Genomic DNA, 14,463 nt, shown 5'->3' with positions numbered 1-14,463 from the left:
ACGATCAAGAATAAGTATCCATTATCTCGAATCGATGATTTGTTTGATTAGCTGTGTTACACCCGGCATTTCTGTGTAATATTAATTGTAAATTTAGTACAACTTTAAAAGCCGAATGCCAATATATGCTACTATTGTATGCTTGTGTGAATGAGAATTTCTGCGTCTTAAATTTTCGTTATGTGGTATATGAATTTTCAAAGCAAAAGTTTATTTATTTCTTTCATTTTTTATTTATAAGGAATATTTTTAAACCTTGAATAAATGTCTTTTTAAAAGTTAATTGTTCACAAATTTCAAAAGTAGTTTTATAAAATTTCTAAAAATCCAAGTTATTTTATGGTATAAATTTTATAATTTTTGAACTTGTGTTTTATTTTACAAAAATAAATCTTTATAAATGTTAATTGTTATAATTAGCAAATTACATAGTTGTCCTTGCATGCAAATCATTTCTATTCAATCCAAAAGGGCTAAAGAGACAATTACCACCCCACTAACTCTTATTTTCTAGCCAAATTCCTCATTTACCCTTGCATGCAAAATGATCCAAGTTTAAGTGGAAGGGTGGTCATGTCAATTCCTATTTCCACTCATATTTGTCAAAACAAAAACCATAAAACAAGTAAAGACATGATCATTTCACACATCACTCACCACCACACTCTTTCTTCCCTCCCTCCTCTCTCTCACTCTCAGTTTTCTTCCCCCCTCACTCTCGGGTTTTGCCGAGATCAACCCCCTCCCCATTTTCTTTCTTTCTCAATCAAGTTCCACCTTCTACAAGAAGTAAATGTTACTTCCCATGCCATGATCACTTATATTTTAAAGAGTTTTGAGTAGGAAGTTTAAGTTTTAAGGTTGCATGTTAAGGTTTTAGTTGAAACTCAAAGTACAACCTTGATTCTTGTGAGTTTAAGGTTGTTTTTGAGAGGACTACAAGGAATGGTGAAGTGCCAAGTCTTGAGAAGAAAACTCTTGATGTTAAATGGCCATTCCCTTCCATTTCATTCGGCCATGACCATAGGGGAGCCGAATGAATGGTTCTTGAGACCATTCTTGTTGCTTTGTTCAATTTTTGCATGTTTATGTGATAATGGCTTGAATTTTTTTTAGTAAAAATTTGATAAAACTCCTTGCATGCTAAGTGATCATCTAGATATAGCTCATGCTAGGATTGCATGTAAATTTCTTGGTAAAACATATTTAGAAAACATGTTGTTTGGCTTGTAAAACTCGAAGACATGCATGCATGTGGATTTCACTTAGAATGTTATAAGATTTTGATCATTTGGAAAGATTTTATTAGTAAGATTTAATTTCAGTAGGAATAATGTGTTGATATTGATTAATGCTTCCTGATGCATGGTAATAATTCGTGTATATCTTTTATAAAATGCAAAACTTGTTGTTTCAAAAACTTGATGATTTGTGAGTTGTGAAATGTGGTTTCTTTTGTTTTGCCATGATTGCACCTTAGGTAAGGATGATCTCCACCAAGATTATTTTGAGTTTAAGGGAGTTAGTTCAGTAGATCACCATGTTTAAGTCTTGGTTTGGGTATTGGGTTGTTGGTGGTTGAGTTTGTCAAGTCAAAACCTTGGAGGAAGGAGAGTTATAGTTTCTGCAGAAAATCAGTTTAGTACCCTAAGGTTTAGAGTGCGTTTTGACCATGTCATTTATGTGAACGAGGCCCAAGCCACCAGAAGTTAGTATTGGGAGTATATAAAAGGTTTTAGGTGTTGGTTGGAGGTTTGCATATCATTTGGTTAGGTGCACAAGTAGAATAACAAAATATGTCCAGCAGGGGACAGTTTTGTTGCAACTTAGAAATAGGGAGATTTGACCATGTCATGGGTAGCCTAGGCCCTGTTAGGCCTTAGTTAGAGGGAGTGTCAGAGAAGTTTTTCCAACCATAGTTCATAGGATATGAGTTAGAACCATGTGTCACAAGTTAATTCAAGTTAGGGTGTTTTCTGCCCAGGAAAACTGGGGAACCATGGACTTTGAGCTTAGGCCCAAGAAGGCCCAAGCCAGACCCTTGAGCCACATCAAGTTTGGGAGATTCCCTTAGGTCAGGAGAGTCTTGTGTAAGAGTTTTGAAGGAAAACCTATAGTTTAAGGGTGTCAAATGCACTCAAGAAACCATAGTTGTCATTCTGAAATTTGCACCAGTGAGCACTTTCACTCATCACATAGTTTTAGAACACTTAGGAGTGAGGTCTTGGTTAACCACCATAGTTGTAAGATAGTATAAGGTCAGTAGAATAAAAGGCATAAGTGAGGGTCAATAGGTCTTGGATAGTTTAGTAAAGGCACATCGAGTTAGAAAACCAAAATCAGAAGACTTTGTCTAGTTTAGCGACCAAGTGACTTAAGTTGTGAGTCGAGATCATCCAAGCCTAATGTTGCATTATGGTGTATATGGTGTTATTTGGTATTAATATATGATATGTGATTATGTGGCTATGTGTGTGCAATTATAAATTAAAGGTGAATATAAATTAAGTGCATATAGGCCTAAGTACCATCTGTGTTTAAGTTCGGGTTGTAAATAGGTTAAGTTGGTGAGAATATATTATAATGAGGATTATTATTATTTATGTAGGATCTCGAGACGAGGGAAAACTTGCTATAAAGGTTGAGTGAAGCTCCAGTTGCTCCTACCAGTCAGACCAGACCAGCCTTTCTCAAGGCAAGTGATTCAACTTGTCCTTCATATTTACTGCTAATAGTTCATGCATTGCTGCAACTATCCTGAGTCATTTTGATATATATATATATATTTAAGTCAAGCGTCCCTTATGTTTATCCTTTAAATGCCATCACTAGTATAAAAAGGGTCTATAGCGTCGGTCAAAACATACTTTTAGCGTCGGTCAAGTGGCGTAGTATATGCAGGCGACACTAAAGGTATGGATCTATTGCGTCGGTTATTTAGGCGACGCTTAAAATTGTTATAAGCGTCGGTTATCGGAAATGCCGACACTAAAAGTATAGGCATAAGCGTCAGTTATCTAAGAAACCGACGCTATTGGTATAGGCATAAGCGTCGGTTACCTAAAATGTCGACGCTTTAGGTATAGGCATAAGTGTCGGTTAACTAAACTACCGACACTGTAGGTATATGAATAAGCGTCGGTTACCGAAAATGCCGACGCTCTAAGTATAGACCTATTGCGTCGGTTAACAAGAATGCTGACGCTTATAGTGTTTTAAAAAAAATACTTTTATTATTTTATTGATAACCTTAACTTGTTGTCTTACATACACTATGCACCTCCAGAAGACTTTGATGAGATATTATGTATAACAAACAACAACCACAAATAAACCATAACAAATAATAAATATATTATATTTTTAAGGAAAATGTATCGATCAAGGTTTCATACATAATTATGCTAAATATCTTTCTGAATCAAAGATTTCTATATAAATAAGTATGAACTTTTAACATTTTACTTGCATAGTTACTCAAATCACACAGGACCTACAACCAATTCCCCTGTATCTTTGCCGCCGCTGGAATTACAGTTCAATCTTGATCAGATAAACAATACCTTCTGTTTCTAGGCACAACCTGTCCAGAATGATCAAATCCCGGGATAAACTAGCGGACAATGAACATGCACGAATTGTTGCTGGTCCAAGGACCTGACTGGAGGGTACATAGGTGTGTTCAAATGAAATTGATACTTAGGACAGAGATGTCGTGGGTAGGTTAAGTCTCTGCTAGCGACCTGTAGATCACCAAAAAAAAGTCAAAAATTAGTAACACACACCATTAGTATAGATCACCATTAGTACAAGCAGAATTACTATAAGGAAACCATATCAGAAGCAATTCATCATACATATATTGTTAACATCAGAATTTAAATCATCCCGCAGGACTCGGCCAAATAGGCAAGAAAGACTAAATTTATCAACAATCTAAAGAGAGGGGGGGTTGTTCTGGACTGGCTCCTTTTAACTAGATGTATTGTCAAATAAAAAAATCACAAATAAAAGAATACATGTATCACTATTACTTTGTGGACAATATCTTTGAAGCAGGGGCCATGTATGAATAGTACCCAATATTACTTTGTTTTTGACATCTGTTAGACTACTAGGCAGAAATAGATCAACTACTATAGTTTCCTAAACAAACTCTATCAAAGAATGGAAACTTTCTCTTTCAGCATGAACAATAGTTTAGAAATCTTCCAAGAAAAGAATCTAACAACATTTATTCATTGAAATATGCAGTTCAGTAGTTATAGAATCACAAGGGAAAAAAGCATATCAAAGCAACCTGTCTGACAAAAGAACAAATCTCTGGTTTTCTGAATCTGCAAGAGCTTCTTCCAGTAACAATCTTTCTGCTTCTATCATAGTAGGTTTTCCCAAGCACACCTATAGAAGTGATGAGGAATCTAGTGATTAAAGAACACCTAGCTTTGCATTATCAAAGTGCATTATCAAGAGTATTATTATCACCTAGCCTAATCGGTTTGACATATCAAAGTGCATTATCAAGAGTATTATTATGTGTCCATGAATCAAACACCAGGATGCTCCTACTCAGCTGTCGATTATAAAATAATTCGGAAACAGAAGTTGATTTGTCAAACACAAAACCAGGCTTGGAATGTATATAGATTGAAAACTTTGCAACATCTGCATTCTGCAAGTTCGTCAAATCCAACATTAACATCACAACTATAAAATATGGTCAAGCAATAAAAGTAACAACATATAGATGTGTAACTACATATACATGTATCACTAGCACAGGGGACTTCATTTTTCGGATTTTGTTTATACTCTGCAAGACCAGAGCTTTGAATATTATAAAATTTGTTTAGAAGTCTGTCTATTGCTTGATTCTATTGCCATAAATAAGGAATATTAAGAAGTAGACTGAAATGTGCTGTCACTACAATTTAATTTTCTAAGTAAATACTATTCAAAAACAATATATTAACCTATGGCAGGAAAATAATTATGATATATTGAAGTCTGAGAATTCAAAATATTAGCTATAGGCACTGAGAGACAATTCTTAGGCGTCAACAATATACAAGCAGTAAAAGAGGCTCCAGTCTGCAATTAAGCCGAAGTCCTTAAGCACCTATAACTAAATAAAACTATGATCAGGATACAAGCAGTAAAGGAGCATGACCAGGTGTACATAAAACTATTAATGGTAAAGAGACTATTTCTGAAAATTAGTGGCGCTAATGGTTTTAACAAAATAAGTACACCTGTATGTATGACCATACCTGTACGGATGACCAAGGTACTACCATCTCCAACTTTTGACTTGAACATACATTTGGTGATAGAATGTAATGTGTGCCAAGTACGACATCAGGATGAATGTAACAAAAAAAATGTACAGAAACTTACTTCAGATATGGATCTCAATCCTCAATATAGGAATGTACAATTAATTTGACATACTTCCTACTTCTGCTAGCTTTATATCTTTCGTAATAATTTATGTAACTCAAATAAAAAAGTGCATATCTAAGAATCCAGAAAACATAAACATGTACTGTAGTTGGGCGTAGTCATGTAGTTGCAGGCACAAATGAGCGACCAAACTTTTAATCATAGAATTGACATATATAAGAATGATGGAGTATACTTCTTCCTTGATAAGAAAACAACAAAATACAGAGTAATGACTGACATAACGATTACGAACGAGAACAATTAAAGTACTAATGTCTGGTAATAAATACGAGACAAATTTTTATACCTTTCTGTTCAACAGAAAACTTTGCAGACAATGTATATCCAAAAACCTAATAGGGGACTTGGATCTTTCCATTAAAAAAATATTAGCCCCTGCCATAAAGAAATCAAACCGACCTATATTTGACCCCAAAAAGGAAATAGGAAAAACTGTGATTTCACTGCCTCATAGGACTATAAAAATCCCTACTCTTGTTATTTTAAGCTGGGTGAACTTAAAAACTGTAAAATCATCCAGCATATATTGATAAGTAACATATACAACTACAAGAAACTGACTCCGACATCCAATAAATACCAGCAATCAGTAAATCACATACAGGACTAGGATAGAGGGGAGATACCTTGACGAGATACCAAAAAAAGCATCAAAAAAGCGAAATTACGAACCTTTTCTTCGCGCTTGCTAGTGTAAACCTCAGAAGCAGAGCAATCAGCAAAGATGAGGATATCAGGAGTCTGCCGAACTATATCGACCGGAGATTTAGGCTAAGACTTGAAAATGCCCTTCATTTTCGCCGCTGACGAGAATGTCTACTCACCGCCGTGACTCAATTAGGGTTCCGCCGGACAAACAGATTCATGTTCTCTCTCTTTCGCCGATCTCTGTCTCTGTCGGTGGTGGCAGTATAGGTACAGCGATTGTGTATGCATTAGTAGGAATCTGACTTATTCAAACCTAATTAGTGTTTGGATTCGCAAATGGTCGAGAACAGAGACCGATAAAAAGATCTGGGTTTGAATTGAAAGAAATAGCGGGGTTCCCGAGAGTAGCGTGAAATATAGAGTAAATTATTTATATTTGGATTCTTTTATATCACCATTATATTTTTTTAAAAAAAATATTATCTTTTTCTTGTATATAATTTTTATATAAATGGATTTCGAATTGATCTAAAATATAAATAAATATACTCATAATATATTTTTATAATAAATTTTGCAAAAATAATTTTAGTTACATGTGATTACTCATCATTATGTTTAAATCAAAATTTTTAACTACGTTAATAATTATTATATTTTATTTATTTTTAATATCAAAAATTAAAAATATATTTTAAATTTTATTACATTTTTATAATAAATTTTCAAAAATGATTTTGGTTAGATGTGATTACTCATCATTATGTTTAAATCATAATTTTGAATTGTGTTAATAATTATCATATTATTATTTATTTTTAATATCAAAATTTAAAAATATATATATATATATATATTTTATATAAAATAATTATATTGAAATAGAATATAAAGTATCTGATAACAAAATATTTAGGCTCTGTTTGGGATTGTTGTTAAAAATTGATGTGTTGTTAGAAAAAGTGTTGTTAAAAAAGTGTTGTTGGAAAAATGAGATGATTGTTTGATAATTTTTTTGATATGTATATGTTTTGATGCAAAAAATTAAAAATAACAATGCTTTTGGTAATGTTTGATGGTGAAATCAACATCTGCTTCCCACAAAAGTTGAAGAGCAGCTTTTTCTAAAAGTATGGGGACTTGCTTTTTCTAACAGCAACTTTTAAGCCAAAAGCACTTTTCCGAAAAGTAGCTTTTGAATTTTACCAAATAGTTTTTTAACTGTTTTTCAGCGAAAAGCTGCTATTGTTGTCAGCAACAGCAATACCAAACACACCCTATATAAATATATAAAAAAATTAGTTAAACAAAACAAATTTTCGAAAGAATTTTAGATTACTCATCATATGTTACATCAAAATTTTGAATTATGTTAATAATTATTATATTTTTATTTTTTAATATAAAAATTTAAATATATATTTTTATAAAAAATAACTTTATTAAAATAAAATATAAAGAATTTGATAACAAAATATTTATATAAAAAAAATAGTCAAAAGATAGTTTAATATAAATAATTTTAGAAGAGAATTCTAAGATATTTATTTTGAAAAAAATATTTCTATTTTAATAATTTAAAATTTTTATTTTGTTAATCGAAATTGGATCTCTTCTCGAAGAGTAGTATTTTTAATAACTTTTCCTTATATAGTGTGACAGATCATATTATTATTCACATGATAATATAATTAATGAAAATTCTCAATTATTTGAAAATCCAATATTTCTATAAATTTTAAAATAATCATTTGTAAAAAAAATCGGATACTTTAATTACTCACAATATAATTAAAAAAATTGGTACAACTAAATACCAGTTAAAATTTGAATTTTAAAAATAATTAAAATTATTTAAATATTAATATCTAAATATCAATAATTTCTTACAAATGTAAATTTATCATTCAATTTCTAAGAATAAATTAATACAAAATATTTGTATTAGTAAAATAATATATAATTAATTTCAACAAAATAATATACTTTATAAATTACAATAAATCACTTAAATTGTATAATATAAGTTAGGTGGCGGGATCAAAGATACACAAAAAATATGAATTTGACAAACTCGTCCGAACCAGAAAATATTAGAAAAATTCGATTAGCAAAAGTCTACCTGGCTCGCAGACTTAAATGGGCCACATTTTTTTCTTGAAGATGTTGTCAGATATGATCCAGTAAAAACCAAAATTTAAATTTGATATGGAAAAAAGCCCAACATGATCCACATAACACTCTGATCCGGTGAAAATCGGAATTTTATGCAAACTTTTGGTTTAATAACAAAAAATTGATAACCAAATTGTTTTAAAAAAATGGATTGAAATTATTATTGTAAGGAAATTTGTTGGATAATTAAAAAAAATTTATTCATTATATTTAATTATTTAAGTAAAATTAATTAATTAAGTAAGAAATTGTTATAAAAATATTGAAATTGTAATTTATGACCAACTTTCTTAATTTGTACTTCTTAAAGAAGATTAAAATATATCATAAATAATTTAAGATAAAGGGTAGCTAGCATGAAAATGAAAATAACCTACAGCGTCGGCATTTCTGAAGGCGACACTATAAACAGAACATTTAGTGTCGGCATTTCTAGACCCGACACCTTAAACAGAACCTATAGTGTCGGTTCCTAATACCCGACACCTTAAACAGAATCTATAGTGTCGGTTCCTAATACCTGACACCTTAAACAGAACCTATAGTGTCAGTTCCTAATATCCGACACCTTAAAATCAACCTATAGCGTCGGCATTTTGAAACCCGACGCTATAAAACACTTTTAGGCGTCGGTTTTTCAGTGACCGACACATTTAATGGTTAATAGCGTCGGTTAAATAGGCAACCGATGCTATAGATCTAGAAAAAGTTACAAGAGGCGTCGGTTTAACTTATAATCGACGTATAAAAGCAGTATAGGCAACGGTTCCCTATACAACCGACGCTAAAAGTGTGACGCAAAAAAGCATTTTTGTACTAGTGCATGAACCCTCGAGTACGTATTGCAAGTAGTTCAAAAGTCTTATCATGATAGTATATTAAAGTAATTTGAATGCTGTAACACCCCCAGATCCGGGGTCGGGGATCCGGGTCGTCACGGTCTTTCTTTCCACAATATCACTTCACTTAATTAATAATAATAACCTTATGTTGTGACCCCACACTAACACACACCACAACCCGTTATAGTCTCAGAGATGAAAATAAGTACAAGTCTTTGAATCCACAATTTAAAAGTTATTACAACCCAAAACGATTACTTGATAAATTTACAGTTAATTGCCATTATCTGCCACAAGTTATAATTATACATAATTGATTCTCAAAAGTAGATGGTCTGATCTACAATAGATCTACCTCTGCAGCTATAGCAGCTACAACATCATCGGGAAGACGCGGGACGCTTCCCACGCGCTTGCGCTGGGTCTGCTGGGGTCTGGCCATCTTTCCTAACTGTTGTTGTGTGATGAAGAAATAAAGCAAGAGTGAGCCTGACAGCTCGCAAGATAATATGTAGTGATAACAATAATATAAGTATCTAAATGGATACTTACTAGAATCTTTTATCAAGTGTAAGATAATTACTTACTAGATATAAGTAAAAATAAGGGATGAAGTTACCAAATACTTCACTACACTTATATCATTTATAAAGCTACTTGAACTACCACTTATTCAAAGTATAATGAGCTTTCAACAGTTCATCACATAGATGAGACTACAAGACAAGATTTGAATAGATTAAATCTTTGAAATTTTATTAAAGGAAATGAAGTCATGATATACTTCATTAAGTTCTGATATATATATATATATATATCCACATATACATCTTCTTTATACAATTTCCTGAAAACCTCTGTCATGTAAAGTATGAACAGAATTGCAATATCCAATAAATTTGGAAAGGAAAAGAATTTGGCATAAACCAGATATCTTGCTGATCAGGAAAAGATACCCATAAGTAACCTTTTCTACTAGTAGATGGACGAATTCCCCACTGGTCATCACCCTGGTCGTAATAGGACCTTATGCTGGACTGCCACTCAGCCACTTATGTATTTGATGGACTCCCACTGAGCCACTTACACTATCATGGACGCCCACTGAGCCCATGTTGCTTATGCCGACTCAATAGATGGACTTACTTCCCGAATGTTGGGTAAGCAATCAATTCATTTACCAAAACTGCAACCGTGTTGCGAATATAAAATACACCACAGAGCCGGATCCCTCAGGTTTTAAGCGAGTATTTAAATCCCCTTAAAAAAAAGGAAGATCTTAAATATAAAAATGAGTTTTGGGATCCGCTCTAACTTTTAAAAATCATTTTGAAGACTCGAAAACACTTTATAGAGTGTTTGGAGTAAAGCTGATTTAATGAAGTAAATCAGTCCCCAGAATATGAAAGAAATATCTGAATATTATTATTTAAATAATATTCCCATAAAGAATAATGGAGGTAGAAGTTGGAAAACTTATACTCGAAATGAATAGCAATTAATCAAAGATATACTTATACGAAAGTAATATCTTTATTTGAATAATCAAAAATAAGTTTGATTATCGACACCTTATTCTTTAATAAAATAAAGAATATATTTCAGTAATAAGCGGAGTCATAATACCTCGAATGAATATTATAAATAATATTCATTAAATAAAATAAAGGAGTCATACATCCTCAAATGAATATTCAAATAATATTCAATAATAAAATAAAGGAGTCATAAGTCCTCGGATGAATATTTGAAATAATATTCAATAATAACATAAAGGAGTCATAAGTCCTCGGATGAATATTTGAAATAATATTCAATAATAACATAAAGTTAAAGTTATCGAATAAACCTTATTCGATTAATAGTTTTGAAAACTATGACCATATATATATATATATAAGTATATATATATATATTTATATCCATATATACAAAATCTACTCGGGATCCTCGACTCCCGGTTTTAGAAAATATTTCCACCTTTGGGTCCCTATACTAAGGGTATATGCAAATTACCGCTATCCTCTAGCATAGGTATTATCAACTGAATCAACAAATATATATGGAAAGAATACGAAACAGGCATGCATATATATATACCATAGCAGCATGCTTCAATATATTGTAACATTTGCTAATTAACCAACATGCATCTATCGCAAGATAATGCATATACATATATACATCACAACAACAGTTATAACGGGTAGAAAACTTGCCTGAGCGACTTGGGGTGATAAAAGGCTCGGGACGAGTCTGGTAACCTATAAACAACAAGTAAGTTGGAATTAAACCAAAGTCACTTGTAAATCTATTCTTTAACTAACTTAGACTCTAACGCTTGTTTTGCGCTTACTGATTTGCTTAAGTCACTCGGGTACCCTCGGCTCCACCATTTTTAATAATTTAACCTTTACGAGTTTTAAGGCGATTCCTTCGCGAGTGTCTTACCAACTGCCTAACACACTTACCATAAATGTTTCATACATTAATTAACCCTTTTTTGGTCTTTAACCTATGTTTCAAAGTAAGGCGAGGGAAAAAGTTTCGTTCACGAAACGCCGTTACTTGAAACGGTCGTTTCTCCTAAACCGTGCATCGGAATCGAACGAACTACATATCAAAACGAAGCTCGTAACATGAGCTATCTAAACATGGCAGTGGTCATAATCTAGCAGGGGGTTTTCGGGTCCTAATGCTATGCACAAAAACAGTCCAAAGAAAATCGGACGTTACGACGGCTATGTTTACGCGATTTCCAAATTTTAAACCATTCAAAACAAACCCAAATTCAACCTCAAATCCAACATACAACCAACATCCATCCTTATCACATCATAACAACCCCAACCAATTCAATTTTAACATTCATACTTATGCCTAAGCTTACCTTTAACCATACTTAAGTTCTTTTAAACAAAACAACAACATTTACCATTCCATTTCAATACCAATTCAATCCCAAACTCTAAATCACCAATATCAAGCTACAATATCATCCTACTAATCAAAATCATCTTATAATACATAGGAATCTAGGGTTTGGAGATGATATACCTTCCTTGAAGTGGTGGGAGGAGCTAGGAAGGCTTAAGAAGCTTTGAGAAGTCTTAGGAATGCTTGGATCTTCAAGGAAAACAAGAAAAACTTCAAGTTAAAAACTTGAAAACACTATTCATAGTCTTCTTCTTTGATTAAATGAAGAAGATGGAGAAGGAATTGATGGCTTAAACTCATGATATAGCCCTAACTAAGCATGAAGATGGTTAGGGAATTAACTCACCAATTTAGGAAGCTTGGATCTTTGATTTTGAATTTCTTGCTCTTTTGAATAGTAAAAAGCCGAGAGCTCTTCAAGAACAAGCCTTGGTTCTTTTTGATTTTGATGAAAATGATTTTGCTTGGCTTGGTTGGCTTGTTTTTTGTGTTTGATTTAGTTAATTACCTTGTTGCCCTTGAATTTGTGTGGTTAAAAAGCCACCACACCTCCTTCCTTCCCATGTCATGCTTGTGTCATCCTCATGATGTCATCCTCCCCTCCTTGTCCTCTTTCTATTGGTTGGATGACATCATCCCCACTAATCCCTTTGATTAACTTCCTAATTGTTTGCCTAATGACCGCTGATCTGTTATACGGTTCGCTTAACTTTCGTTTTTGTTTATCGTTTGAGGGATCATACCCGGGATCTTATTACTTAGGTTCCCTTAACCTTTCTCAATATATTGTATTCCTTTTATGATCCTCTCTTATAATCCTTTAATTTAAATCCTTTTTATCCTGTTACCTTATACTCAATTCTTTCCGTATCTATTGGATTTCCGGGAAAAATCAAAGTGTTCGGAATTGGATTCTGACGATCTTTATATACACTTATATACCACATAGAGTACTAATAATATCCCATAAGATCAATAACAGAATTCCTACATAGCGTGGCATGAAAATTTTTCTCATTCAGCAAAAACACTATTCATAAGGGTTTCAAAAATTTTCCAAAAATTGGGGCTATTACAGTCTCCCCTCCTTAAAAGGATTCCGTCCCGGAATCAGATAGATTACAGTTGGGGATGCTTTTCTAGCATTGTGCCTTCTAACTCTCTAGTCAATTTTTCCCCATTGTGGTCCTACCACCAACTCTGCCTAGTTTGATAATCCTTCTCATAAGCACTTGTTCCTTTTCACTCTATAACCCTTCCTGGTTGCTCCATATAGGTTACGTCGGGTTGCATATCTATGCGCTCATATGCCTCTGTTTATCTGGCATCTGAATTACACTTCTTTAACATTGATACGTGAAACACGTTACGACCTGCTACATGTTCGGGGTTAGGGCTAGCTCATATGCTAACTTCCCAAACGTCTTAATATATCCAAGGGTCCAACAAATTGTAGACTTAGCTTTCCTTTCTTTCCGAACCTCATCAATCCTTTCCAAGGGATACCTATAACATTACTAGGTCCCCTATTTCATACTCTTTATCCTTTCGTGTCAAATCAACATACTTATCATGTCCATCTTGGGCTACTACCAGCCGTCCTCTGATTAGATCTATCATATCCTTGGTCCTTTGGACTACTGCGGGTCCGAGCATCTTGCGCTCTACAACTTCATCCTAACATAAGGGAGATCGACATTGTCTTCCCTCAAGGATCTCATAAGGCGATATCTCAATACTGACATATGATCTATTGTCGTAAGAAAACTCAATCCGCGTTATGTGATCATTCCAATTTCTTTCAAGTCTATTGCACAGACTCTCATTATAGCTTCTAGCATTATAGCTTTTTCTTCTTAATACCCATTATTTTCCAGTTCGTAATCGCTACTACCTTTCGTTCCTAATATTATACGGGTTATACTTTTGCTCGCTAGCATTCTATAACCTTTTAATAACCACGTCAACCTTAGTATCACGAATGTGTTTCCATTCCGCATACTACCACCACTTTATTACTCCTTTTTCAGTTGTTTCTATTTTCCAAAATTTGATCAATCATATAGAAGTAAAGGAATTTGTTGAGAGATCACTATGATCATGAACACTTGTTACATTGCATAGTTAGTACAGAAGGTGGCCAGCCTTTAGTACTTGACAAGCAATTAAACAATAGTTGGTATCCTACTCGGCTTCTATCACACAGATAGATAGTCATTCGGCAATACCTCCCCTTCTGGAAGGGTTGTTCTTCTCAGCTTACATGAAATGAAAAGAAGAGAAAAGAACGAACTGAAGAGAATTGTATATTCATAAAAAAAAATTATTGCCATAAAATATCTGGCTTGGAATCTACCTCTGAACTATAGAGGTTTGTCATAGGAGAACAAAACAT

General features: G+C 33.1%; 1 long non-coding RNA gene across 1 annotated transcript; it reads right to left on the bottom strand.

Moving 5' to 3' along the window:
* Window positions 1-3,470: 3,470 nt before the first annotated feature.
* Window positions 3,471-6,481, bottom strand: LOC141663941 (uncharacterized). The gene is made up of 3 exons (XR_012551752.1): window positions 6,139-6,481; window positions 4,301-4,401; window positions 3,471-3,743 (listed from the first exon to the last, which is right to left on the bottom strand). It is a non-coding gene; the product is annotated as an uncharacterized LOC141663941 (long non-coding RNA).
* Window positions 6,482-14,463: the final 7,982 nt, after the last annotated feature.

Source organism: Apium graveolens, chromosome 6 (assembly GCF_009905375.1).
Source record: "Apium graveolens cultivar Ventura chromosome 6, ASM990537v1, whole genome shotgun sequence".
Taxonomy (NCBI): domain Eukaryota; kingdom Viridiplantae; phylum Streptophyta; class Magnoliopsida; order Apiales; family Apiaceae; genus Apium; species Apium graveolens.
The sequence above is the reverse complement of the archived record's forward strand: the minus strand, read 5'-3'. Positions and strand labels throughout refer to the sequence as shown.